Below are 25,930 nucleotides of genomic sequence, written 5' to 3'. Positions count from 1 at the left end.
TACAATGCCTTTTCTGAAACGTTGTCTCCTTCTGCTGGAACACTGACTTCTTTCATTTAATGCCTGCAGACTATAAAAGAGAACCCAACCCAAAAAGTTTGGTTGATTAGTCTGTGGCATTCTGTTAAACTGTTGCTTATGGCGGTCTCTGTGAGCTTCTCAGCGACATTCAGCCAGCCAGGCATCCTGCCTGCAGTAGATGGAATGTGGCAATGGAACGCTGGCTGCGCGTGTCATAATAGGCTCTGAGCCTTTATATACCTGTGCACAGCAGCAGCCACCTTCAGTCTGCTGCTGGACAGCCAGCAGCAGCAGCAGCAGGAGAGGTATGTAATCAGGAGCCCTCCTGCTAAGGGTAGACAGCTGCTCGTTCCACCCCACCCCCCGCCTTAATTGGTTCTCCTCCCTTCCAACGGTGTTGAGGCGGGTGGGAACAGCAGGGGGTGAAGGTGCTGTGTTTAAAGAGGTGGAGTTATGCAGATCTAAAACGCGTGGATTGCAGCAGCAGCAAGCCGAAAAGTGCAGGCATGTAAGGGATCTAGAGGTTGACAACATGTCTTCTTAACGGGAGTCCAGGAGCTCATCTCCACAAATGGACTTTTCAGGATCCTTGGGTGGCTCCGTAGTTTGAAACCAATTCTGGTTATCGCTTCTCGGCCTTTTGGCTAAGATCAAGTGTAGTATCTGTTCTTATCAGTTTAATATCTGATACGTCCCCTATCTGGGGACCATATATTAAATGGATTTTTAGAACAGGGAGATGGAAAAAGAGCTTGCTCTGTCCACTCCACGCATTGACCTGGTATTGCAGTATCTCCAGGACCGGTGCACCCCTTCTTTAATGCAGTTTCTAAAATCAGAATGAATTGAATTCAATGTTTTTTGTTCATTTTGCTTGTTTGTCGGATTTTGGGATGGACTCTTTGGCTTTGCTTTTCTTCTCCTCATTGGATTTTTCATGTTCAAAGTTGCAGAAGCCAGATTACAAGCTCATTTTGGTTCAACTTCAGCAACTGTGCATTGCATTGCCATGTAATGTGATGCAATGCTATCTTTCTAGCTCTCCCTTTTTACTTCCTTTTGGATAAACAGACATATTAGGCAAGCATTTTGGAGCTTTCACCTAAATAACTACAGGTGGTGAGATAAGCTGCACAATATAATTGACCTTTCAGTATATTGTTGCACACACACCATCTATTTAGCAAATGCCCTTGTTATCAACAGCAGCCTTTTAAACTCACCTGAGCTAACAGGTATGTGCGCTGGTTACTCTGCTGCGCTTAAAATTTCTTTTTTGGTTTGCTACAATGCCTTTTCTGAAACGTTGTCTCCTTCTGCTGGAACACTGACTTCTTTCATTTAATGCCTGCAGACTATAAAAGAGAACCCAACCCAAAAAGTTTGGTTGATTAGTCTGTGGCATTCTGTTAAACTGTTGCTTATGGCGGTCTCTGTGAGCTTCTCAGCGACATTCAGCCAGCCAGGTATCCTGCCTGCAGTAGATGGAATGTGGCAATGGAACGCTGGCTGCGCGTGTCATAATAGGCTCTGAGCCTTTATATACCTGTGCACAGCAGCAGCCACCTTCAGTCTGCTGCTGGACAGCCAGCAGCAGCAGCAGCAGGAGAGGTATGTAATCAGGAGCCCTCCTGCTAAGGGTAGACAGCTGCTCGTTCCACCCCACCCCCCGCCTTAATTGGTTCTCCTCCCTTCCAACGGTGTTGAGGCGGGTGGGAACAGCAGGGGGTGAAGGTGCTGTGTTTAAAGAGGTGGAGTTATGCAGATCTAAAACGCGTGGATTGCAGCAGCAGCAAGCCGAAAAGTGCAGGCATGTAAGGGATCTAGAGGTTGACAACATGTCTTCTTAACGGGAGTCCAGGAGCTCATCTCCACAAATGGACTTTTCAGGATCCTTGGGTGGCTCCGTAGTTTGAAACCAATTCTGGTTATCGCTTCTCGGCCTTTTGGCTAAGATCAAGTGTAGTATCTGTTCTTATCAGTTTAATATCTGATACGTCCCCTATCTGGGGACCATATATTAAATGGATTTTTAGAACAGGGAGATGGAAAAAGAGCTTGCTCTGTCCACTCCACGCATTGACCTGGTATTGCAGTATCTCCAGGACCGGTGCACCCCTTCTTTAATGCAGTTTCTAAAATCAGAATGAATTGAATTCAATGTTTTTTGTTCATTTTGCTTGTTTGTCGGATTTTGGGATGGACTCTTTGGCTTTGCTTTTCTTCTCCTCATTGGATTTTTCATGTTCAAAGTTGCAGAAGCCAGATTACAAGCTCATTTTGGTTCAACTTCAGCAACTGTGCATTGCATTGCCATGTAATGTGATGCAATGCTATCTTTCTAGCTCTCCCTTTTTACTTCCTTTTGGATAAACAGACATATTAGGCAAGCATTTTGGAGCTTTCACCTAAATAACTACAGGTGGTGAGATAAGCTGCACAATATAATTGACCTTTCAGTATATTGTTGCACACACACCATCTATTTAGCAAATGCCCTTGTTATCAACAGCAGCCTTTTAAACTCACCTGAGCTAACAGGTATGTGCGCTGGTTACTCTGCTGCGCTTAAAATTTCTTTTTTGGTTTGCTACAATGCCTTTTCTGAAACGTTGTCTCCTTCTGCTGGAACACTGACTTCTTTCATTTAATGCCTGCAGACTATAAAAGAGAACCCAACCCAAAAAGTTTGGTTGATTAGTCTGTGGCATTCTGTTAAACTGTTGCTTATGGCGGTCTCTGTGAGCTTCTCAGCGACATTCAGCAAGCCAGGTATCCTGCCTGCAGTAGATGGAATGTGGCAATGGAACGCTGGCTGCGCGTGTCATAATAGGCTCTGAGCCTTTATATACCTGTGCACAGCAGCAGCCACCTTCAGTCTGCTGCTGAACAGCCAGCAGCAGCAGCAGCAGGAGAGGTATGTAATCAGGAGCCCTCCTGCTAAGGGTAGACAGCTGCTCGTTCCACCCCACCCCCCGCCTTAATTGGTTCTCCTCCCTTCCAACGGTGTTGAGGCGGGTGGGAACAGCAGGGGGTGAAGGTGCTGTGTTTAAAGAGGTGGAGTTATGCAGATCTAAAACGCGTGGATTGCAGCAGCAGCAAGCCGAAAAGTGCAGGCATGTAAGGGATCTAGAGGTTGACAACATGTCTTCTTAACGGGAGTCCAGGAGCTCATCTCCACAAATGGACTTTTCAGGATCCTTGGGTGGCTCCGTAGTTTGAAACCAATTCTGGTTATCGCTTCTCGGCCTTTTGGCTAAGATCAAGTGTAGTATCTGTTCTTATCAGTTTAATATCTGATACGTCCCCTATCTGGGGACCATATATTAAATGGATTTTTAGAACAGGGAGATGGAAAAAGAGCTTGCTCTGTCCACTCCACGCATTGACCTGGTATTGCAGTATCTCCAGGACCGGTGCACCCCTTCTTTAATGCAGTTTCTAAAATCAGAAAGAATTGAATTCAATGTTTTTTGTTCATTTTGCTTGTTTGTCGGATTTTGGGATGGACTCTTTGGCTTTGCTTTTCTTCTCCTCATTGGATTTTTCATGTTCAAAGTTGCAGAAGCCAGATTACAAGCTCATTTTGGTTCAACTTCAGCAACTGTGCATTGCATTGCCATGTAATGTGATGCAATGCTATCTTTCTAGCTCTCCCTTTTTACTTCCTTTTGGATAAACAGACATATTAGGCAAGCATTTTGGAGCTTTCACCTAAATAACTACAGGTGGTGAGATAAGCTGCACAATATAATTGACCTTTCAGTATATTGTTGCACACACACCATCTATTTAGCAAATGCCCTTGTTATCAACAGCAGCCTTTTAAACTCACCTGAGCTAACAGGTATGTGCGCTGGTTACTCTGCTGCGCTTAAAATTTCTTTTTTGGTTTGCTACAATGCCTTTTCTGAAACGTTGTCTCCTTCTGCTGGAACACTGACTTCTTTCATTTAATGCCTGCAGACTATAAAAGAGAACCCAACCCAAAAAGTTTGGTTGATTAGTCTGTGGCATTCTGTTAAACTGTTGCTTATGGCGGTCTCTGTGAGCTTCTCAGCGACATTCAGCCAGCCAGGTATCCTGCCTGCAGTAGATGGAATGTGGCAATGGAACGCTGGCTGCGCGTGTCATAATAGGCTCTGAGCCTTTATATACCTGTGCACAGCAGCAGCCACCTTCAGTCTGCTGCTGGACAGCCAGCAGCAGCAGCAGGAGAGGTATGTAATCAGGAGCCCTCCTGCTAAGGGTAGACAGCTGCTCGTTCCACCCCACCCCCCGCCTTAATTGGTTCTCCTCCCTTCCAACGGTGTTGAGGCGGGTGGGAACAGCAGGGGGTGAAGGTGCTGTGTTTAAAGAGGTGGAGTTATGCAGATCTAAAACGCGTGGATTGCAGCAGCAGCAAGCCGAAAAGTGCAGGCATGTAAGGGATCTAGAGGTTGACAACATGTCTTCTTAACGGGAGTCCAGGAGCTCATCTCCACAAATGGACTTTTCAGGATCCTTGGGTGGCTCCGTAGTTTGAAACCAATTCTGGTTATCGCTTCTCGGCCTTTTGGCTAAGATCAAGTGTAGTATCTGTTCTTATCAGTTTAATATCTGATACGTCCCCTATCTGGGGACCATATATTAAATGGATTTTTAGAACAGGGAGATGGAAAAAGAGCTTGCTCTGTCCACTCCACGCATTGACCTGGTATTGCAGTATCTCCAGGACCGGTGCACCCCTTCTTTAATGCAGTTTCTAAAATCAGAAAGAATTGAATTCAATGTTTTTTGTTCATTTTGCTTGTTTGTCGGATTTTGGGATGGACTCTTTGGCTTTGCTTTTCTTCTCCTCATTGGATTTTTCATGTTCAAAGTTGCAGAAGCCAGATTACAAGCTCATTTTGGTTCAACTTCAGCAACTGTGCATTGCATTGCCATGTAATGTGATGCAATGCTATCTTTCTAGCTCTCCCTTTTTACTTCCTTTTGGATAAACAGATTTATTAGGCAAGCATTTTGGAGCTTTCACCTAAATAACTACAGGTGGTGAGATAAGCTGCACAATATAATTGACCTTTCAGTATATTGTTGCACACACACCATCTATTTAGCAAATGCCCTTGTTATCAACAGCAGCCTTTTAAACTCACCTGAGCTAACAGGTATGTGCGCTGGTTACTCTGCTGCACTTAAAATTTCTTTTTTGGTTTGCTACAATGCCTTTTCTGAAACGTTGTCTCCTTCTGCTGGAACACTGACTTCTTTCATTTAATGCCTGCAGACTATAAAAGAGAACCCAACCCAAAAAGTTTGGTTGATTAGTCTGTGGCATTCTGTTAAAATGTTGCTTATGGCGGTCTCTGTGAGCTTCTCAGCGACATTCAGCCAGCCAGGTATCCTGCCTGCAGTAGATGGAATGTGGCAATGGAACGCTGGCTGCGCGTGTCATAATAGGCTCTGAGCCTTTATATACCTGTGCACAGCAGCAGCCACCTTCAGTCTGCTGCTGGACAGCCAGCAGCAGCAGGAGAGGTATGTAATCAGGAGCCCTCCTGCTAAGGGTAGACAGCTGCTCGTTCCACCCCACCCCCCGCCTTAATTTCTTCTCCTCCCTTCCAACGGTGTTGAGGCGGGTGGGAACAGCAGGGGGTGAAGGTGCTGTGTTTAAAGAGGTGTAGTTATGCAGATCTAAAACGCGTGGATTGCAGCAGCAGCAAGCCGAAAAGTGCAGGCATGTAAGGGATCTAGAGGTTGACAACATGTCTTCTTAACGGGAGTCCAGGAGCTCATCTCCACAAATGGACTTTTCAGGATCCTTGGGTGGCTCCGTAGTTTGAAACCAATTCTGGTTATCGCTTCTCGGCCTTTTGGCTAAGATCAAGTGTAGTATCTGTTCTTATCAGTTTAATATCTGATACGTCCCCTATCTGGGGACCATATATTAAATGGATTTTTAGAACAGGGAGATGGAAAAAGAGCTTGCTCTGTCCACTCCACGCATTGACCTGGTATTGCAGTATCTCCAGAACCGGTGCACCCCTTCTTTAATGCAGTTTCTAAAATCAGAAAGAATTGAATTCAATGTTTTTTTTCATTTTGCTTGTTTGTCGGATTTTGGGATGGACTCTTTGGCTTTGCTTTTCTTCTCCTCATTGGATTTTTCATGTTCAAAGTTGCAGAAGCCAGATTACAAGCTCATTTTGGTTCAACTTCAGCAAGTGTGCATTGCATTGCCATGTAATGTGATGCAATGCTATCTTTCTAGCTCTCCCTTTTTACTTCCTTTTGGATAAACAGACATATTAGGCAAGCATTTTGGAGCTTTCACCTAAATAACTACAGGTGGTGAGATAAGCTGCACAATATAATTGACCTTTCAGTATATTGTTGCACACACACCATCTATTTAGCAAATGCCCTTGTTATCAACAGCAGCCTTTTAAACTCACCTGAGCTAACAGGTATGTGCGCTGGTTACTCTGCTGCGCTTAAAATTTCTTTTTTGGTTTGCTACAATGCCTTTTCTGAAACGTTGTCTCCTTCTGCTGGAACACTGACTTCTTTCATTTAATGCCTGCAGACTATAAAAGAGAACCCAACCCAAAAAGTTTGGTTGATTAGTCTGTGGCATTCTGTTAAACTGTTGCTTATGGCGGTCTCTGTGAGCTTCTCAGCGACATTCAGCCAGCCAGGTATCCTGCCTGCAGTAGATGGAATGTGGCAATGGAACGCTGGCTGCGCGTGTCATAATAGGCTCTGAGCCTTTATATACCTGTGCACAGCAGCAGCCACCTTCAGTCTGCTGCTGGACAGCCAGCAGCAGCAGCAGCAGGAGAGGTATGTAATCAGGAGCCCTCCTGCTAAGGGTAGACAGCTGCTCGTTCCACCCCACCCCCCGCCTTAATTGGTTCTCCTCCCTTCCAACGGTGTTGAGGCGGGTGGGAACAGCAGGGGGTGAAGGTGCTGTGTTTAAAGAGGTGGAGTTATGCAGATCTAAAACGCGTGGATTGCAGCAGCAGCAAGCCGAAAAGTGCAGGCATGTAAGGGATCTAGAGGTTGACAACATGTCTTCTTAACGGGAGTCCAGGAGCTCATCTCCACAAATGGACTTTTCAGGATCCTTGGGTGGCTCCGTAGTTTGAAACCAATTCTGGTTATCGCTTCTCGGCCTTTTGGCTAAGATCAAGTGTAGTATCTTTTGAAAAGGCAGTTTTGTCCTTGGGCTGCCCTAGTAAATTGATGCATATTACACACTGGTTTGGTGCACTTGTTAGTACGCCAGGTGGCTCATAGAGTTATCTGATGGAAAACATGGCCCTCCAGGATCGAAGTCACTAGGCTGGGTAAGTGTGAGGGCTTTGGAGCAATGTGCCCCAGGAGTAGGCGCCCTGGTGGGAGTCCAAGCTTACTGGGACTCTGAACCCCAGAAAGACTTGGCTTCGTAGCACGCCGCACCTTTGCCAATCATACTTTCTGAGCAACCCCCCCTATTCCTGGCCTCCGGGCTAGGAAGGGGAATTTTTATAAACCCGGTCGGAGGTCCGGTCAGCTTTGGGCTGAGAAACCAACACAGGCTCCAGCTCCACTAGGGTGGCAGCCTAGATGGAAGCTGGGAGCACGAAAACGGCTCTTCTCCGGCTTCGGCTAGGGAGAGCATCGGAGATCCCTGACCCTCGCTGTGGCCTTCTGGCTCGGAGGGATGGGGATGGTTTATTGGGGACCCTCTCCTCCGGGAAGGGTCCACATGAATCCTCGCCTCGTGCGCTGTTTTGGTGTGACTTCGGTCACATTTTTCAGTGCCTTGGATGCAGCTTCAATCAAAAAAAAATCTGTTCTTATCAGTTTAATATCTGATACGTCCCCTATCTGGGGACCATATATTAAATGGATTTTTAGAACAGGGAGATGGAAAAAGAGCTTGCTCTGTCCACTCCACGCATTGACCTGGTATTGCAGTATCTCCAGGACCGGTGCACCCCTTCTTTAATGCAGTTTCTAAAATCAGAAAGAATTGAATTCAATGTTTTTTGTTCATTTTGCTTGTTTGTCGGATTTTGGGATGGACTCTTTGGCTTTGCTTTTCTTCTCCTCATTGGATTTTTCATGTTCAAAGTTGCAGAAGCCAGATTACAAGCTCATTTTGGTTCAACTTCAGCAACTGTGCATTGCATTGCCATGTAATGTGATGCAATGCTATCTTTCTAGCTCTCCCTTTTTACTTCCTTTTGGATAAACAGATTTATTAGGCAAGCATTTTGGAGCTTTCACCTAAATAACTACAGGTGGTGAGATAAGCTGCACAATATAATTGACCTTTCAGTATATTGTTGCACACACACCATCTATTTAGCAAATGCCCTTGTTATCAACAGCAGCCTTTTAAACTCACCTGAGCTAACAGGTATGTGCGCTGGTTACTCTGCTGCGCTTAAAATTTCTTTTTTGGTTTGCTACAATGCCTTTTCTGAAACGTTGTCTCCTTCTGCTGGAACACTGACTTCTTTCATTTAATGCCTGCAGACTATAAAAGAGAACCCAACCCAAAAAGTTTGGTTGATTAGTCTGTGGCATTCTGTTAAAATGTTGCTTATGGCGGTCTCTGTGAGCTTCTCAGCGACATTCAGCCAGCCAGGTATCCTGCCTGCAGTAGATGGAATGTGGCAATGGAACGCTGGCTGCGCGTGTCATAATAGGCTCTGAGCCTTTATATACCTGTGCACAGCAGCAGCCACCTTCAGTCTGCTGCTGGACAGCCAGCAGCAGCAGGAGAGGTATGTAATCAGGAGCCCTCCTGCTAAGGGTAGACAGCTGCTCGTTCCACCCCACCCCCCGCCTTAATTTCTTCTCCTCCCTTCCAACGGTGTTGAGGCGGGTGGGAACAGCAGGGGGTGAAGGTGCTGTGTTTAAAGAGGTGTAGTTATGCAGATCTAAAACGCGTGGATTGCAGCAGCAGCAAGCCGAAAAGTGCAGGCATGTAAGGGATCTAGAGGTTGACAACATGTCTTCTTAACGGGAGTCCAGGAGCTCATCTCCACAAATGGACTTTTCAGGATCCTTGGGTGGCTCCGTAGTTTGAAACCAATTCTGGTTATCGCTTCTCGGCCTTTTGGCTAAGATCAAGTGTAGTATCTGTTCTTATCAGTTTAATATCTGATACGTCCCCTATCTGGGGACCATATATTAAATGGATTTTTAGAACAGGGAGATGGAAAAAGAGCTTGCTCTGTCCACTCCACGCATTGACCTGGTATTGCAGTATCTCCAGAACCGGTGCACCCCTTCTTTAATGCAGTTTCTAAAATCAGAAAGAATTGAATTCAATGTTTTTTGTTCATTTTGCTTGTTTGTCGGATTTTGGGATGGACTCTTTGGCTTTGCTTTTCTTCTCCTCATTGGATTTTTCATGTTCAAAGTTGCAGAAGCCAGATTACAAGCTCATTTTGGTTCAACTTCAGCAAGTGTGCATTGCATTGCCATGTAATGTGATGCAATGCTATCTTTCTAGCTCTCCCTTTTTACTTCCTTTTGGATAAACAGACATATTAGGCAAGCATTTTGGAGCTTTCACCTAAATAACTACAGGTGGTGAGATAAGCTGCACAATATAATTGACCTTTCAGTATATTGTTGCACACACACCATCTATTTAGCAAATGCCCTTGTTATCAACAGCAGCCTTTTAAACTCACCTGAGCTAACAGGTATGTGCGCTGGTTACTCTGCTGCGCTTAAAATTTCTTTTTTGGTTTGCTACAATGCCTTTTCTGAAACGTTGTCTCCTTCTGCTGGAACACTGACTTCTTTCATTTAATGCCTGCAGACTATAAAAGAGAACCCAACCCAAAAAGTTTGGTTGATTAGTCTGTGGCATTCTGTTAAACTGTTGCTTATGGCGGTCTCTGTGAGCTTCTCAGCGACATTCAGCCAGCCAGGTATCCTGCCTGCAGTAGATGGAATGTGGCAATGGAACGCTGGCTGCGCGTGTCATAATAGGCTCTGAGCCTTTATATACCTGTGCACAGCAGCAGCCACCTTCAGTCTGCTGCTGGACAGCCAGCAGCAGCAGCAGCAGGAGAGGTATGTAATCAGGAGCCCTCCTGCTAAGGGTAGACAGCTGCTCGTTCCACCCCACCCCCCGCCTTAATTGGTTCTCCTCCCTTCCAACGGTGTTGAGGCGGGTGGGAACAGCAGGGGGTGAAGGTGCTGTGTTTAAAGAGGTGGAGTTATGCAGATCTAAAACGCGTGGATTGCAGCAGCAGCAAGCCGAAAAGTGCAGGCATGTAAGGGATCTAGAGGTTGACAACATGTCTTCTTAACGGGAGTCCAGGAGCTCATCTCCACAAATGGACTTTTCAGGATCCTTGGGTGGCTCCGTAGTTTGAAACCAATTCTGGTTATCGCTTCTCGGCCTTTTGGCTAAGATCAAGTGTAGTATCTTTTGAAAAGGCAGTTTTGTCCTTGGGCTGCCCTAGTAAATTGATGCATATTACACACTGGTTTGGTGCACTTGTTAGTACGCCAGGTGGCTCATAGAGTTATCTGATGGAAAACATGGCCCTCCAGGATCGAAGTCACTAGGCTGGGTAAGTGTGAGGGCTTTGGAGCAATGTGCCCCAGGAGTAGGCGCCCTGGTGGGAGTCCAAGCTTACTGGGACTCTGAACCCCAGAAAGACTTGGCTTCGTAGCACGCCGCACCTTTGCCAATCATACTTTCTGAGCAACCCCCCCTATTCCTGGCCTCCGGGCTAGGAAGGGGAATTTTTATAAACCCGGTCGGAGGTCCGGTCAGCTTTGGGCTGAGAAACCAACACAGGCTCCAGCTCCACTAGGGTGGCAGCCTAGATGGAAGCTGGGAGCACGAAAACGGCTCTTCTCCGGCTTCGGCTAGGGAGAGCATCGGAGATCCCTGACCCTCGCTGTGGCCTTCTGGCTCGGAGGGATGGGGATGGTTTATTGGGGACCCTCTCCTCCGGGAAGGGTCCACATGAATCCTCGCCTCGTGCGCTGTTTTGGTGTGACTTCGGTCACATTTTTCAGTGCCTTGGATGCAGCTTCAATCAAAAAAAAATCTGTTCTTATCAGTTTAATATCTGATACGTCCCCTATCTGGGGACCATATATTAAATGGATTTTTAGAACAGGGAGATGGAAAAAGAGCTTGCTCTGTCCACTCCACGCATTGACCTGGTATTGCAGTATCTCCAGGACCGGTGCACCCCTTCTTTAATGCAGTTTCTAAAATCAGAAAGAATTGAATTCAATGTTTTTTGTTCATTTTGCTTGTTTGTCGGATTTTGGGATGGACTCTTTGGCTTTGCTTTTCTTCTCCTCATTGGATTTTTCATGTTCAAAGTTGCAGAAGCCAGATTACAAGCTCATTTTGGTTCAACTTCAGCAACTGTGCATTGCATTGCCATGTAATGTGATGCAATGCTATCTTTCTAGCTCTCCCTTTTTACTTCCTTTTGGATAAACAGACATATTAGGCAAGCATTTTGGAGCTTTCACCTAAATAACTACAGGTGGTGAGATAAGCTGCACAATATAATTGACCTTTCAGTATATTGTTGCACACACACCATCTATTTAGCAAATGCCCTTGTTATCAACAGCAGCCTTTTAAACTCACCTGAGCTAACAGGTATGTGCGCTGGTTACTCTGCTGCGCTTAAAATTTCTTTTTTGGTTTGCTACAATGCCTTTTCTGAAACGTTGTCTCCTTCTGCTGGAACACTGACTTCTTTCATTTAATGCCTGCAGACTATAAAAGAGAACCCAACCCAAAAAGTTTGGTTGATTAGTCTGTGGCATTCTGTTAAACTGTTGCTTATGGCGGTCTCTGTGAGCTTCTCAGCGACATTCAGCCAGCCAGGTATCCTGCCTGCAGTAGATGGAATGTGGCAATGGAACGCTGGCTGCGCGTGTCATAATAGGCTCTGAGCCTTTATATACCTGTGCACAGCAGCAGCCACCTTCAGTCTGCTGCTGGACAGCCAGCAGCAGCAGCAGCAGGAGAGGTATGTAATCAGGAGCCCTCCTGCTAAGGGTAGACAGCTGCTCGTTCCACCCCACCCCCCGCCTTAATTGGTTCTCCTCCCTTCCAACGGTGTTGAGGCGGGTGGGAACAGCAGGGGGTGAAGGTGCTGTGTTTAAAGAGGTGGAGTTATGCAGATCTAAAACGCGTGGATTGCAGCAGCAGCAAGCCGAAAAGTGCAGGCATGTAAGGGATCTAGAGGTTGACAACATGTCTTCTTAACGGGAGTCCAGGAGCTCATCTCCACAAATGGACTTTTCAGGATCCTTGGGTGGCTCCGTAGTTTGAAACCAATTCTGGTTATCGCTTCTCGGCCTTTTGGCTAAGATCAAGTGTAGTATCTTTTGAAAAGGCAGTTTTGTCCTTGGGCTGCCCTAGTAAATTGATGCATATTACACACTGGTTTGGTGCACTTGTTAGTACGCCAGGTGGCTCATAGAGTTATCTGATGGAAAACATGGCCCTCCAGGATCGAAGTCACTAGGCTGGGTAAGTGTGAGGGCTTTGGAGCAATGTGCCCCAGGAGTAGGCGCCCTGGTGGGAGTCCAAGCTTACTGGGACTCTGAACCCCAGAAAGACTTGGCTTCGTAGCACGCCGCACCTTTGCCAATCATACTTTCTGAGCAACCCCCCCTATTCCTGGCCTCCGGGCTAGGAAGGGGAATTTTTATAAACCCGGTCGGAGGTCCGGTCAGCTTTGGGCTGAGAAACCAACACAGGCTCCAGCTCCACTAGGGTGGCAGCCTAGATGGAAGCTGGGAGCACGAAAACGGCTCTTCTCCGGCTTCGGCTAGGGAGAGCATCGGAGATCCCTGACCCTCGCTGTGGCCTTCTGGCTCGGAGGGATGGGGATGGTTTATTGGGGACCCTCTCCTCCGGGAAGGGTCCACATGAATCCTCGCCTCGTGCGCTGTTTTGGTGTGACTTCGGTCACATTTTTCAGTGCCTTGGATGCAGCTTCAATCAAAAAAAAATCTGTTCTTATCAGTTTAATATCTGATACGTCCCCTATCTGGTGACCATATATTAAATGGATTTTTAGAACAGGGAGATGGAAAAAGAGCTTGCTCTGTCCACTCCACGCATTGACCTGGTATTGCAGTATCTCCAGGACCGGTGCACCCCTTCTTTAATGCAGTTTCTAAAATCAGAAAGAATTGAATTCAATGTTTTTTGTTCATTTTGCTTGTTTGTCGGATTTTGGGATGGACTCTTTGGCTTTGCTTTTCTTCTCCTCATTGGATTTTTCATGTTCAAAGTTGCAGAAGCCAGATTACAAGCTCATTTTGGTTCAACTTCAGCAACTGTGCATTGCATTGCCATGTAATGTGATGCAATGCTATCTTTCTAGCTCTCCCTTTTTACTTCCTTTTGGATAAACAGACATATTAGGCAAGCATTTTGGAGCTTTCACCTAAATAACTACAGGTGGTGAGATAAGCTGCACAATATAATTGACCTTTCAGTATATTGTTGCACACACACCATCTATTTAGCAAATGCCCTTGCTATCAACAGCAGCCTTTTAAACTCACCTGAGCTAACAGGTATGTGCGCTGGTTACTCTGCTGCGCTTAAAATTTCTTTTTTGGTTTGCTACAATGCCTTTTCTGAAACGTTGTCTCCTTCTGCTGGAACACTGACTTCTTTCATTTAATGCCTGCAGACTATAAAAGAGAACCCAACCCAAAAAGTTTGGTTGATTAGTCTGTGGCATTCTGTTAAACTGTTGCTTATGGCGGTCTCTGTGAGCTTCTCAGCGACATTCAGCCAGCCAGGTATCCTGCCTGCAGTAGATGGAATGTGGCAATGGAACGCTGGCTGCGCGTGTCATAATAGGCTCTGAGCCTTTATATACCTGTGCACAGCAGCAGCCACCTTCAGTCTGCTGCTGGACAGCCAGCAGCAGGAGAGGTATGTAATCAGGAGCCCTCCTGCTAAGGGTAGAAAGCTGCTCGTTCCACCCCACCCCCCGCCTTAATTGGTTCTCCTCCCTTCCAACGGTGTTGAGGCGGGTGGGAACAGCAGGGGGTGAAGGTGCTGTGTTTAAAGAGGTGGAGTTATGCAGATCTAAAACGCGTGGATTGCAGCAGCAGCAAGCCGAAAAGTGCAGGCATGTAAGGGATCTAGAGGTTGACAACATGTCTTCTTAACGGGAGTCCAGGAGCTCATCTCCACAAATGGACTTTTCAGGATCCTTGGGTGGCTCCGTAGTTTGAAACCAATTCTGGTTATCGCTTCTCGGCCTTTTGGCTAAGATCAAGTGTAGTATCTTTCGAAAAGGCGGTTTTGGATGTTGGCCGCCCTAGTAGATTGATACATTATGCACACTGGGGTTTAGGCGCTTGTTAGTACGCCAGGTGGCTAATATAGTCATCTGGTGGAAAGCATGGCCCCCCAGGATCGACGCCATTGGGCCGGGGAAGATCGAAAGCCCGAAGTGTGAAGTGCCCCAGGAGTGGTGACCCTGGGGTGCCTTAACTCACTGGGATTGGGAACCCCACTTGAGTTTATGGCACATTTGCACAAGCACTTCAAATTTTCTTTCTTCGCACACACCCTTATTCCGGGCCTTCTGGCCTTAGGATGGGGAATTTTTCAATTCCCGGTCGAAGGTCCGGGCAGTATTATACTGTGAAACCTTCACTATTTATTTAATTTCTTTGTCACTGTGTGTCCACTTATTCACGTGTGTCACGTCCTACTAGGATTTTGTCGGGATGCGGTTCCCTTACGGGTTCCTCTCTTGGCAGGTCTAGGGGGGGAGTGTGTGGCCATCAGGTTCCGCTCCCCCCTGAACCCCCCTGGCTCTCCTCTTTCGGGAGGAGAGCGTTGTTGGCTCCCCTCTTTCGGGAGGGGAGCACAGTCTTTGGCTCCCAGTGCCTTGCTCGGGTGAGAACTCGGGCAGGTGCTGGTGGTAAGATTGGGTCGCCTCTGGCTTCGGCTGGAGGTGGCTTTTTGTCCCTGTTCCTCGCTGTGGCCTTTTGGCTCGGAGGGACGGGGAATGGTTTGGGGGACCCTTCTCCTTTTGGAGAGGGTTTCATGAAGACCAGCATCCTAGTGCACTTTTTTTGTGGCACTTGTCACTTTTTTAAGCGCACTCGGGTTTTGTACACGAATTCGGGCTTTCGCCAAAAGAATTTAAAAAAAAAAAAAAAAAATCTGTTCTTATCAGTTTAATATCTGATACGTCCCCTATCTGGGGACCATATATTAAATGGATTTTTAGAACAGGGAGATGGAAAAAGAGCTTGCTCTGTCCACTCCACGCATTGACCTGGTATTGCAGTATCTCCAGGACCGGTGCACCCCTTCTTTAATGCAGTTTCTAAAATCAGAAAGAATTGAATTCAATGTTTTTTGTTCATTTTGCTTGTTTGTCGGATTTTGGGATGGACTCTTTGGCTTTGCTTTTCTTCTCCTCATTGGATTTTTCATGTTCAAAGTTGCAGAAGCCAGATTACAAGCTCATTTTGGTTCAACTTCAGCAACTGTGCATTGCATTGCCATGTAATGTGATGCAATGCTATCTTTCTAGCTCTCCCTTTTTACTTCCTTTTGGATAAACAGACATATTAGGCAAGCATTTTGGAGCTTTCACCTAAATAACTACAGGTGGTGAGATAAGCTGCACAATATAATTGACCTTTCAGTATATTGTTGCACACACACCATCTATTTAGCAAATGCCCTTGTTATCAACAGCAGCCTTTTAAACTCACCTGAGCTAACAGGTATGTGCGCTGGTTACTCTGCTGCGCTTAAAATTTCTTTTTTGGTTTGCTACAATGCCTTTTCTGAAACGTTGTCTCCTTCTGCTGGAACACTGACTTCTTTCATTTAATGCCTGCAGACTATAAAAGAGAACCCAACCCAAAAAGTTTGGTTGATTAGTCTGTGGCATTCTGTTAAACTGTTGCTTATGGCGGTCTCTGTGAGCTTCTCAGCGACATTCAGCCAGCCAGGTATCCTGCCTGCAGTAGATGGAATGTGGCAATGGAACGCTGGCTGCGCGTGTCATAATAGGCTCTGAGCCTTTATATACCTGTGCACAGCAGCAGCCACCTTCAGTCTGCTGCTGGACAGCCAGCAGCAGCAGCAGCAGGAGAGGTATGTAATCAGGAGCCCTCCTGCTAAGGGTAGACAGCTGCTCGTTCCACCCCACCCCCCGCCTTAATTGGTTCTCCTCCCTTCCAACGGTGTTGAGGCGGGTGGGAACAGCAGGGGGTGAAGGTGCTGTGATTAAAGAGGTGGAGTTATGCAGATCTAAAACGCGTGGATTGCAGCAGCAGCAAGCCGAAAAGTGCAGGCATGTAAGGGATCTAGAGGTTGACAACATGTCTTCTTAACGGGAGTCCAGGAGCTCATCTCCACAAATGGACTTTTCAGGATCCTTGGGTGGCTCCGTAGTTTGAAACCAATTCTGGTTATCGCTTCTCGGCCTTTTGGCTAAGATCAAGTGCAGTGATCTACCGGTTGCTGCCTTGGTCTTGGCTGAGAGGTGCCTTGGGTACCCGGCTCCTTGGCCTCGGGGGATCGCTGCATGTAGCAGTGCGGCTTCACCCCCTTGCTGCTTTTGGGGAGCCGGATTAGTCCCGGGGCAACGAGGGGCGATCAGCCTGCCTGCTTTTTTTAAGTAGGCGAGGAGGATTTTTGCCACCTTTGGTGTGAAGATATGGACGGGAGAAGCCCAAATATGCTGACCTGTGAAGAGGTCCCAGTTTTTGCAAGATTGAAGAATGCAGTGCGGTTTATTTTTTTGGATCCAGAGAAGAAGAAGTCTGGCTTGTTTTTTTTGGTAGAGAAGATTTTGTTTGAACTATTGGAAGTTCAAATGGAACAAGTTTTGTCTATGTTGGAGTTCCCGAAGAGAGGGATATATGATGTTATTTTTTGTTCAGAAGATATCTTTTCTGACTTTTGGAAGAGAATGGATCTAGTGAAGGAAGATTCGATACTTGAAGGTGTTTTTTTTGTGTCGCATTTTCCTAGGAAGGAAAGGCTAATAGTAATAAGGATGTATAGTCCTTTCATATTGGAAGAAGAGATCATGACCTTTTTATCCCGGTACTGTGAGAAAGTGAGTTCTGCTGGCAAAATGTTTAACCGATATGGTTTTTGGACCACGAGGTGGAGGTTCCTGGTCAAGTTCAAGGAAAGTTCGGATGGTGTTGTGGTACTCCCACCAAGTAGATTCAAAATCGGGACAGTTAATGGAGATATGTTCTTTACAGGTATGCCGAAGTTTTGTAGGCGTTGTAAACAGTATGGCCATGAAAAGGATTCCTGTACATTACAGTGGTGTGCCAAGTGTGAAGAAGTGGGACATAAGGCAGAGAATTGTGAAAAAAGTAAGAAATGTAATCTATGTGGTGGCAGTGGTCATTTATATGATTGCTGTCCTGTCAATAAAAGGGAGGAGAAGTCAGTTGACAAGGAAGATGGAAAAGAAGAAGAGTCTGAAGCTGCCCCCATGATGAAACGGAAGAGAACATATCTCAAAAGAAGGAGGAACAAATAAGAGATATAAGAAAAGAAGGTGATCATATGGAAGAAGATACTGAGAGTGATATCACAGACGTTGAGATTGAAAATACTAGCTTGGAAGAAGAAGTGGAGGTGGATAGGGAGTCAGAAGATCAGGAGGAAAGTGAGTCCTCCAGTCAGGATGAAAAGGAAGGTGCTGTAAGTAATATGGAAGAGGAGGAGGAGGGTGAAGAAACTAGTGAAGAAGAAAGAGAGGATGTCGCATGTGAAGCCAGAGAAGAAATTGAAGGAGTTTTGTCATCTGGGAAGGACTCTAGTAAAGCAAAGGATGTTTCAGAAAAAAATATGAGGGAGATGGAGGAGAGACAAGAAGTGTTGAAAATGCTAAATAGTTGTGAAGGGGGGAGTCAGGCTAGTCTAAGGCGCAAAGTGTGGAATAACATTTATAGCGATATGCATCGTTTTTTTTCAACTTACAGAATACCTCAGTCGTTGGCTAAAGAGGTAGAAGAAGCTTGGGATGGTCGGTTTCTGGATGGAAGGCTTTTGAATGCCTTGGCAGCATATGGCCTGAAGAGAGGAATGTTGCCTTAAATCGTAATGGTAAAGATTGTAATGTTGTGATGTAAAGAATATGGAATAACTGTATTGTGATAATATAAACGTATATATATAAAATAAGATTGGAAAAATGGATATATGACCCACAATGATGGATAACAACCTAATACCATTTGGAAATCATTGCAAAGCATGAAATGGTAAATATGGGACTTGTAATCTGAGTGGAAAAAAAAAAATAAAAATAAAAAAAAAAAATCTGTTCTTATCAGTTTAATATCTGATACGTCCCCTATCTGGGGACCATATATTAAATGGATTTTTAGAACAGGGAGATGGAAAAAGAGCTTGCTCTGTCCACTCCACGCATTGACCTGGTATTGCAGTATCTCCAGGACCGGTGCACCCCTTCTTTAATGCAGTTTCTAAAATCAGAAAGAATTGAATTCAATGTTTTTTGTTCATTTTGCTTGTTTGTCGGATTTTGGGATGGACTCTTTGGCTTTGCTTTTCTTCTCCTCATTGGATTTTTCATGTTCAAAGTTGCAGAAGCCAGATTACAAGCTCATTTTGGTTCAACTTCAGCAACTGTGCATTGCATTGCCATGTAATGTGATGCAATGCTATCTTTCTAGCTCTCCCTTTTTACTTCCTTATGGATAAACAGACATATTAGGCAAGCATTTTGGAGCTTTCACCTAAATAACTACAGGTGGTGAGATAAGCTGCACAATATAATTGACCTTTCAGTATATTGTTGCACACACACCATCTATTTAGCAAATGCCCTTGTTATCAACAGCAGCCTTTTAAACTCACCTGAGCTAACAGGTATGTGCGCTGGTTACTCTGCTGCGCTTAAAATTTCTTTTTTGGTTTGCTACAATGCCTTTTCTGAAACGTTGTCTCCTTCTGCTGGAACACTGACTTCTTTCATTTAATGCCTGCAGACTATAAAAGAGAACCCAACCCAAAAAGTTTGGTTGATTAGTCTGTGGCATTCTGTTAAACTGTTGCTTATGGCGGTCTCTGTGAGCTTCTCAGCGACATTCAGCCAGCCAGGTATCCTGCCTGCAGTAGATGGAATGTGGCAATGGAACGCTGGCTGCGTGTGTCATAATAGGCTCTGAGCCTTTATATACCTGTGCACAGCAGCAGCCACCTTCAGTCTGCTGCTGGACAGCCAGCAGCAGCAGCAGCAGGAGAGGTATGTAATCAGGAGCCCTCCTGCTAAGGGTAGACAGCTGCTCGTTCCACCCCACCCCCCGCCTTAATTGGTTCTCCTCCCTTCCAACGGTGTTGAGGCGGGTGGGAACAGCAGGGGGTGAAGGTGCTGTGTTTAAAGAGGTGGAGTTATGCAGATCTAAAACGCGTGGATTGCAGCAGCAGCAAGCCGAAAAGTGCAGGCATGTAAGGGATCTAGAGGTTGACAACATGTCTTCTTAACGGGAGTCCAGGAGCTCATCTCCACAAATGGACTTTTCAGGATCCTTGGGTGGCTCCGTAGTTTGAAACCAATTCTGGTTATCGCTTCTCGGCCTTTTGGCTAAGATCAAGTGTAGTATCTGTTCTTATCAGTTTAATATCTGATACGTCCCCTATCTGGGGACCATATATTAAATGGATTTTTAGAACAGGGAGATGGAAAAAGAGCTTGCTCTGTCCACTCCACGCATTGACCTGGTATTGCAGTATCTCCAGGACCGGTGCACCCCTTCTTTAATGCAGTTTCTAAAATCAGAAAGAATTGAATTCAATGTTTTTTGTTCATTTTGCTTGTTTGTCGGATTTTGGGATGGACTCTTTGGCTTTGCTTTTCTTCTCCTCATTGGATTTTTCATGTTCAAAGTTGCAGAAGCCAGATTACAAGCTCATTTTGGTTCAACTTCAGCAACTGTGCATTGCATTGCCATGTAATGTGATGCAATGCTATCTTTCTAGCTCTCCCTTTTTACTTCCTTTTGGATAAACAGACATATTAGGCAAGCATTTTGGAGCTTTCACCTAAATAACTACAGGTGGTGAGATAAGCTGCACAATATAATTGACCTTTCAGTATATTGTTGCACACACACCATCTATTTAGCAAATGCCCTTGTTATCAACAGCAGCCTTTTAAACTCACCTGAGCTAACAGGTATGTGCGCTGGTTACTCTGCTGCGCTTAAAATTTCTTTTTTGGTTTGCTACAATGCCTTTTCTGAAACGTTGTCTCCTTCTGCTGGAACACTGACTTCTTTCATTTAATGCCTGCAGACTATAAAAGAGAACCCAACCCAAAAAGTTTGGTTGATTAGTCTGTGGCATTCTGTTAAACTGTTGCTTATGGCGGTCTCTGTGAGCTTCTCAGCGACATTCAGCCAGCCAGGTATCCTGCCTGCAGTAGATGGAATGTGGCAATGGAACGCTGGCTGCGCGTGTCATAATAGGCTCTGAGCCTTTATATACCTGTGCACAGCAGCAGCCACCTTCAGTCTGCTGCTGGACAGCCAGCAGCAGCAGCAGCAGGAGAGGTATGTAATCAGGAGCCCTCCTGCTAAGGGTAGACAGCTGCTCGTTCCACCCCACCCCCCGCCTTAATTGGTTCTCCTCCCTTCCAACGGTGTTGAGGCGGGTGGGAACAGCAGGGGGTGAAGGTGCTGTGTTTAAAGAGGTGGAGTTATGCAGATCTAAAACGCGTGGATTGCAGCAGCAGCAAGCCGAAAAGTGCAGGCATGTAAGGGATCTAGAGGTTGACAACATGTCTTCTTAACGGGAGTCCAGGAGCTCATCTCCACAAATGGACTTTTCAGGATCCTTGGGTGGCTCCGTAGTTTGAAACCAATTCTGGTTATCGCTTCTCGGCCTTTTGGCTAAGATCAAGTGTAGTATCTGTTCTTATCAGTTTAATATCTGATACGTCCCCTATCTGGGGACCATATATTAAATGGATTTTTAGAACAGGGAGATGGAAAAAGAGCTTGCTCTGTCCACTCCACGCATTGACCTGGTATTGCAGTATCTCCAGGACCGGTGCACCCCTTCTTTAATGCAGTTTCTAAAATCAGAAAGAATTGAATTCAATGTTTTTTGTTCATTTTGCTTGTTTGTCGGATTTTGGGATGGACTCTTTGGCTTTGCTTTTCTTCTCCTCATTGGATTTTTCATGTTCAAAGTTGCAGAAGCCAGATTACAAGCTCATTTTGGTTCAACTTCAGCAACTGTGCATTGCATTGCCATGTAATGTGATGCAATGCTATCTTTCTAGCTCTCCCTTTTTACTTCCTTTTGGATAAACAGACATATTAGGCAAGCATTTTGGAGCTTTCACCTAAATAACTACAGGTGGTGAGATAAGCTGCACAATATAATTGACCTTTCAGTATATTGTTGCACACACACCATCTATTTAGCAAATGCCCTTGTTATCAACAGCAGCCTTTTAACCTCACCTGAGCTAACAGGTATGTGCGCTGGTTACTCTGCTGCGCTTAAAATTTCTTTTTTGGTTTGCTACAATGCCTTTTCTGAAACGTTGTCTCCTTCTGCTGGAACACTGACTTCTTTCATTTAATGCCTGCAGACTATAAAAGAGAACCCAACCCAAAAAGTTTGGTTGATTAGTCTGTGGCATTCTGTTAAACTGTTGCTTATGGCGGTCTCTGTGAGCTTCTCAGCGACATTCAGCCAGCCAGGTATCCTGCCTGCAGTAGATGGAATGTGGCAATGGAACGCTGGCTGCGCGTGTCATAATAGGCTCTGAGCCTTTATATACCTGTGCACAGCAGCAGCCACCTTCAGTCTGCTGCTGGACAGCCAGCAGCAGCAGCAGCAGGAGAGGTATGTAATCAGGAGCCCTCCTGCTAAGGGTAGACAGCTGCTCGTTCCACCCCACCCCCCGCCTTAATTGGTTCTCCTCCCTTCCAACGGTGTTGAGGCGGGTGGGAACAGCAGGGGGTGAAGGTGCTGTGTTTAAAGAAGTGGAGTTATGCAGATCTAAAACGCGTGGATTGCAGCAGCAGCAAGCCGAAAAGTGCAGGCATGTAAGGGATCTAGAGGTTGACAACATGTCTTCTTAACGGGAGTCCAGGAGCTCATCTCCACAAATGGACTTTTCAGGATCCTTGGGTGGCTCCGTAGTTTGAAACCAATTCTGGTTATCGCTTCTCGGCCTTTTGGCTAAGATCAAGTGTAGTATCTGTTCTTATCAGTTTAATATCTGATACGTCCCCTATCTGGGGACCATATATTAAATGGATTTTTAGAACAGGGAGATGGAAAAAGAGCTTGCTCTGTCCACTCCACGCATTGACCTGGTATTGCAGTATCTCCAGGACCGGTGCACCCCTTCTTTAATGAGGTTTCTAAAATCAGAAAGAATTGAATTCAATGTTTTTTGTTCATTTTGCTTGTTTGTCGGATTTTGGGATGGACTCTTTGGCTTTGCTTTTCTTCTCCTCATTGGATTTTTCATGTTCAAAGTTGCAGAAGCCAGATTACAAGCTCATTTTGGTTCAACTTCAGCAACTGTGCATTGCATTGCCATGTAATGTGATGCAATGCTATCTTTCTAGCTCTCCCTTTTTACTTCCTTTTGGATAAACAGACATATTAGGCAAGCATTTTGGAGCTTTCACCTAAATAACTACAGGTGGTGAGATAAGCTGCACAATATAATTGACCTTTCAGTATATTGTTGCGCACACACCATCTATTTAGCAAATGCCCTTGTTATCAACAGCAGCCTTTTAAACTCACCTGAGCTAACAGGTATGTGCGCTGGTTACTCTGCTGCGCTTAAAATTTCTTTTTTGGTTTGCTACAATGCCTTTTCTGAAACGTTGTCTCCTTCTGCTGGAACACTGACTTCTTTCATTTAATGCCTGCAGACTATAAAAGAGAACCCAACCCAAAAAGTTTGGTTGATTAGTCTGTGGCATTCTGTTAAACTGTTGCTTATGGCGGTCTCTGTGAGCTTCTCAGCGACATTCAGCCAGCCAGGTATCCTGCCTGCAGTAGATGGAATGTGGCAATGGAACGCTGGCTGCGCGTGTCATAATAGGCTCTGAGCCTTTATATACCTGTGCACAGCAGCAGCCACCTTCAGTCTGCTGCTGGACAGCCAGCAGCAGCAGCAGCAGGAGAGGTATGTAATCAGGAGCCCTCCTGCTAAGGGTAGACAGCTGCTCGTTCCACCCCACCCCCCGCCTTAATTGGTTCTCCTCCCTTCCAACGGTGTTGAGGCGGGTGGGAACAGCAGGGGGTGAAGGTGCTGTGTTTAAAGAGGTGGAGTTATGCAGATCTAAAACGCGTGGATTGCAGCAGCAGCAAGCCGAAAAGTGCAGGCATGTAAGGGATCTAGAGGTTGACAACATGTCTTCTTAACGGGAGTCCAGGAGCTCATCTCCACAAATGGACTTTTCAGGATCCTTGGGTGGCTCCGTAGTTTGAAACCAATTCTGGTTATCGCTTCTCGGCCTTTTGGCTAAGATCAAGTGTAGTATCTGTTCTTATCAGTTTAATATCTGATACGTCCCCTATCTGGGGACCATATATTAAATGGATTTTTAGAACAGGGAGATGGAAAAATAGCTTGCTCTGTCCACTCCACGCATTGACCTGGTATTGCAGTATCTCCAGGACCGGTGCACCCCTTCTTTAATGCAGTTTCTAAAATCAGAAAGAATTGAATTCAATGTTTTTTGTTCATTTTGCTTGTTTGTCGGATTTGGGGATGGACTCTTTGGCTTTGCTTTTCTTCTCCTCATTGGATTTTTCATGTTCAAAGTTGCAGAAGCCAGATTACAAGCTCATTTTGGTTCAACTTCAGCAACTGTGCATTGCATTGCCATGTAATGTGATGCAATGCTATCTTTCTAGCTCTCCCTTTTTACTTCCTTTTGGATAAACAGACATATTAGGCAAGCATTTTGGAGCTTTCACCTAAATAACTACAGGTGGTGAGATAAGCTGCACAATATAATTGACCTTTCAGTATATTGTTGCACACACACCATCTATTTAGCAAATGCCCTTGTTATCAACAGCAGCCTTTTAAACTCACCTGAGCTAACAGGTATGTGCGCTGGTTACTCTGCTGCGCTTAAAATTTCTTTTTTGGTTTGCTACAATGCCTTTTCTGAAACGTTGTCTCCTTCTGCTGGAACACTGACTTCTTTCATTTAATGCCTGCAGACTATAAAAGAGAACCCAACCCAAAAAGTTTGGTTGATTAGTCTGTGGCATTCTGTTAAACTGTTGCTTATGGCGGTCTCTGTGAGCTTCTCAGCGACATTCAGCCAGCCAGGTATCCTGCCTGCAGTAGATGGAATGTGGCAATGGAACGCTGGCTGCGCGTGTCATAATAGGCTCTGAGCCTTTATATACCTGTGCACAGCAGCAGCCACCTTCAGTCTGCTGCTGGACAGCCAGCAGCAGCAGCAGCAGGAGAGTTATGTAATCAGGAGCCCTCCTGCTAAGGGTAGACAGCTGCTCGTTCCACCCCACCCCCCGCCTTAATTGGTTCTCCTCCCTTCCAACGGTGTTGAGGCGGGTGGGAACAGCAAGGGGTGAAGGTGCTGTGTTTAAAGAGGTGGAGTTATGCAGATCTAAAACGCGTGGATTGCAGCAGCAGCAAGCCGAAAAGTGCAGGCATGTAAGGGATCTAGAGGTTGACAACATGTCTTCTTAACGGGAGTCCAGGAGCTCATCTCCACAAATGGACTTTTCAGGATCCTTGGGTGGCTCCGTAGTTTGAAACCAATTCTGGTTATCGCTTCTCGGCCTTTTGGCTAAGATCAAGTGTAGTATCTGTTCTTATCAGTTTAATATCTGATACGTCCCCTATCTGGGGACCATATATTAAATGGATTTTTAGAACAGGGAGATGGAAAAAGAGCTTGCTCTGTCCACTCCACGCATTGACCTGGTATTGCAGTATCTCCAGGACCGGTGCACCCCTTCTTTAATGCAGTTTCTAAAATCAGAAAGAATTGAATTCAATGTTTTTTGTTCATTTTGCTTGTTTGTCGGATTTTGGGATGGACTCTTTGGCTTTGCTTTTCTTCTCCTCATTGGATTTTTCATGTTCAAAGTTGCAGAAGCCAGATTACAAGCTCATTTTGGTTCAACTTCAGCAACTGTGCATTGCATTGCCATGTAATGTGATGCAATGCTATCTTTCTAGCTCTCCCTTTTTACTTCCTTTTGGATAAACAGACATATTAGGCAAGCATTTTGGAGCTTTCACCTAAATAACTACAGGTGGTGAGATAAGCTGCACAATATAATTGACCTTTCAGTATATTGTTGCACACACACCATCTATTTAGCAAATGCCCTTGTTATCAACAGCAGCCTTTTAAACTCACCTGAGCTAACAGGTATGTGCGCTGGTTACTCTGCTGCGCTTAAAATTTCTTTTTTGGTTTGCTACAATGCCTTTTCTGAAACGTTGTCTCCTTCTGCTGGAACACTGACTTCTTTCATTTAATGCCTGCAGACTATAAAAGAGAACCCAACCCAAAAAGTTTGGTTGATTAGTCTGTGGCATTCTGTTAAACTGTTGCTTATGGCGGTCTCTGTGAGCTTCTCAGCGACATTCAGCCAGCCAGGTATCCTGCCTGCAGTAGATGGAATGTGGCAATGGAACGCTGGCTGCGCGTGTCATAATAGGCTCTGAGCCTTTATATACCTGTGCACAGCAGCAGCCACCTTCAGTCTGCTGCTGGACAGCCAGCAGCAGCAGCAGCAGGAGAGGTATGTAATCAGGAGCCCTCCTGCTAAGGGTAGACAGCTGCTCGTTCCACCCCACCCCCCGCCTTAATTGGTTCTCCTCCCTTCCAACGGTGTTGAGGCGGG

The 25,930-nt window shown here is 45.6% G+C and overlaps 14 non-coding genes and 6 pseudogenes across 14 annotated transcripts; all 20 read left to right on the top strand.

Moving 5' to 3' along the window:
- The first annotated feature begins 645 nt into the window (after positions 1–645).
- On the top strand, positions 646–836 carry LOC141207525 (U2 spliceosomal RNA). Its single transcript, XR_012277859.1, has one exon. It is a non-coding gene; the product is annotated as a U2 spliceosomal RNA (small nuclear RNA).
- A 1,115-nt stretch (positions 837–1,951) lies between these two features.
- On the top strand, positions 1,952–2,142 carry LOC141207524 (U2 spliceosomal RNA). Its single transcript, XR_012277858.1, has one exon. It is a non-coding gene; the product is annotated as a U2 spliceosomal RNA (small nuclear RNA).
- A 1,115-nt stretch (positions 2,143–3,257) lies between these two features.
- LOC141207523 (U2 spliceosomal RNA) lies at positions 3,258–3,448 on the top strand. Its single transcript, XR_012277857.1, has one exon. It is a non-coding gene; the product is annotated as a U2 spliceosomal RNA (small nuclear RNA).
- A 1,112-nt stretch (positions 3,449–4,560) lies between these two features.
- Positions 4,561–4,751, top strand: LOC141207522 (U2 spliceosomal RNA). Its single transcript, XR_012277856.1, has one exon. It is a non-coding gene; the product is annotated as a U2 spliceosomal RNA (small nuclear RNA).
- A 1,109-nt stretch (positions 4,752–5,860) lies between these two features.
- Positions 5,861–6,051, top strand: LOC141207192 (U2 spliceosomal RNA). Its single transcript, XR_012277613.1, has one exon. It is a non-coding gene; the product is annotated as a U2 spliceosomal RNA (small nuclear RNA).
- Positions 6,052–7,165: 1,114 nt separating this feature from the next.
- On the top strand, positions 7,166–7,281 carry LOC141207362 (U2 spliceosomal RNA; annotated as a pseudogene).
- Positions 7,282–7,805: 524 nt separating this feature from the next.
- Positions 7,806–7,990, top strand: LOC141207252 (U2 spliceosomal RNA). Its single transcript, XR_012277669.1, has one exon. It is a non-coding gene; the product is annotated as a U2 spliceosomal RNA (small nuclear RNA).
- Positions 7,991–9,099: 1,109 nt separating this feature from the next.
- LOC141207191 (U2 spliceosomal RNA) lies at positions 9,100–9,290 on the top strand. The gene has a single exon (XR_012277612.1). It is a non-coding gene; the product is annotated as a U2 spliceosomal RNA (small nuclear RNA).
- Positions 9,291–10,405: 1,115 nt separating this feature from the next.
- LOC141207361 (U2 spliceosomal RNA) lies at positions 10,406–10,521 on the top strand (annotated as a pseudogene).
- Positions 10,522–11,045: 524 nt separating this feature from the next.
- LOC141207251 (U2 spliceosomal RNA) lies at positions 11,046–11,230 on the top strand. The gene has a single exon (XR_012277668.1). It is a non-coding gene; the product is annotated as a U2 spliceosomal RNA (small nuclear RNA).
- Positions 11,231–12,345: 1,115 nt separating this feature from the next.
- On the top strand, positions 12,346–12,461 carry LOC141207360 (U2 spliceosomal RNA; annotated as a pseudogene).
- A 524-nt stretch (positions 12,462–12,985) lies between these two features.
- Positions 12,986–13,170, top strand: LOC141207281 (U2 spliceosomal RNA). The gene has a single exon (XR_012277696.1). It is a non-coding gene; the product is annotated as a U2 spliceosomal RNA (small nuclear RNA).
- Positions 13,171–14,276: 1,106 nt separating this feature from the next.
- LOC141207384 (U2 spliceosomal RNA) lies at positions 14,277–14,368 on the top strand (annotated as a pseudogene).
- Positions 14,369–15,177: 809 nt separating this feature from the next.
- On the top strand, positions 15,178–15,357 carry LOC141207304 (U2 spliceosomal RNA; annotated as a pseudogene).
- Positions 15,358–18,329: 2,972 nt separating this feature from the next.
- On the top strand, positions 18,330–18,502 carry LOC141207342 (U2 spliceosomal RNA; annotated as a pseudogene).
- A 1,115-nt stretch (positions 18,503–19,617) lies between these two features.
- Positions 19,618–19,808, top strand: LOC141207521 (U2 spliceosomal RNA). Its single transcript, XR_012277855.1, has one exon. It is a non-coding gene; the product is annotated as a U2 spliceosomal RNA (small nuclear RNA).
- Positions 19,809–20,923: 1,115 nt separating this feature from the next.
- Positions 20,924–21,114, top strand: LOC141207520 (U2 spliceosomal RNA). Its single transcript, XR_012277854.1, has one exon. It is a non-coding gene; the product is annotated as a U2 spliceosomal RNA (small nuclear RNA).
- Positions 21,115–22,229: 1,115 nt separating this feature from the next.
- Positions 22,230–22,420, top strand: LOC141207519 (U2 spliceosomal RNA). Its single transcript, XR_012277853.1, has one exon. It is a non-coding gene; the product is annotated as a U2 spliceosomal RNA (small nuclear RNA).
- A 1,115-nt stretch (positions 22,421–23,535) lies between these two features.
- Positions 23,536–23,726, top strand: LOC141207176 (U2 spliceosomal RNA). The gene has a single exon (XR_012277598.1). It is a non-coding gene; the product is annotated as a U2 spliceosomal RNA (small nuclear RNA).
- A 1,115-nt stretch (positions 23,727–24,841) lies between these two features.
- Positions 24,842–25,032, top strand: LOC141207518 (U2 spliceosomal RNA). Its single transcript, XR_012277852.1, has one exon. It is a non-coding gene; the product is annotated as a U2 spliceosomal RNA (small nuclear RNA).
- Positions 25,033–25,930: the final 898 nt, after the last annotated feature.

The sequence above is a fragment of the Phyllobates terribilis genome, unplaced genomic scaffold (assembly GCF_046119375.1).
Source record: "Phyllobates terribilis strain yellow unplaced genomic scaffold, ASM4611937v1 Scaffold_160__1_contigs__length_4322635, whole genome shotgun sequence".
NCBI lineage: Eukaryota > Metazoa > Chordata > Amphibia > Anura > Dendrobatidae > Phyllobates > Phyllobates terribilis.
Note: the sequence above shows the minus strand (reverse complement) of the source record. Positions and strands in the feature narration are given on the sequence as shown.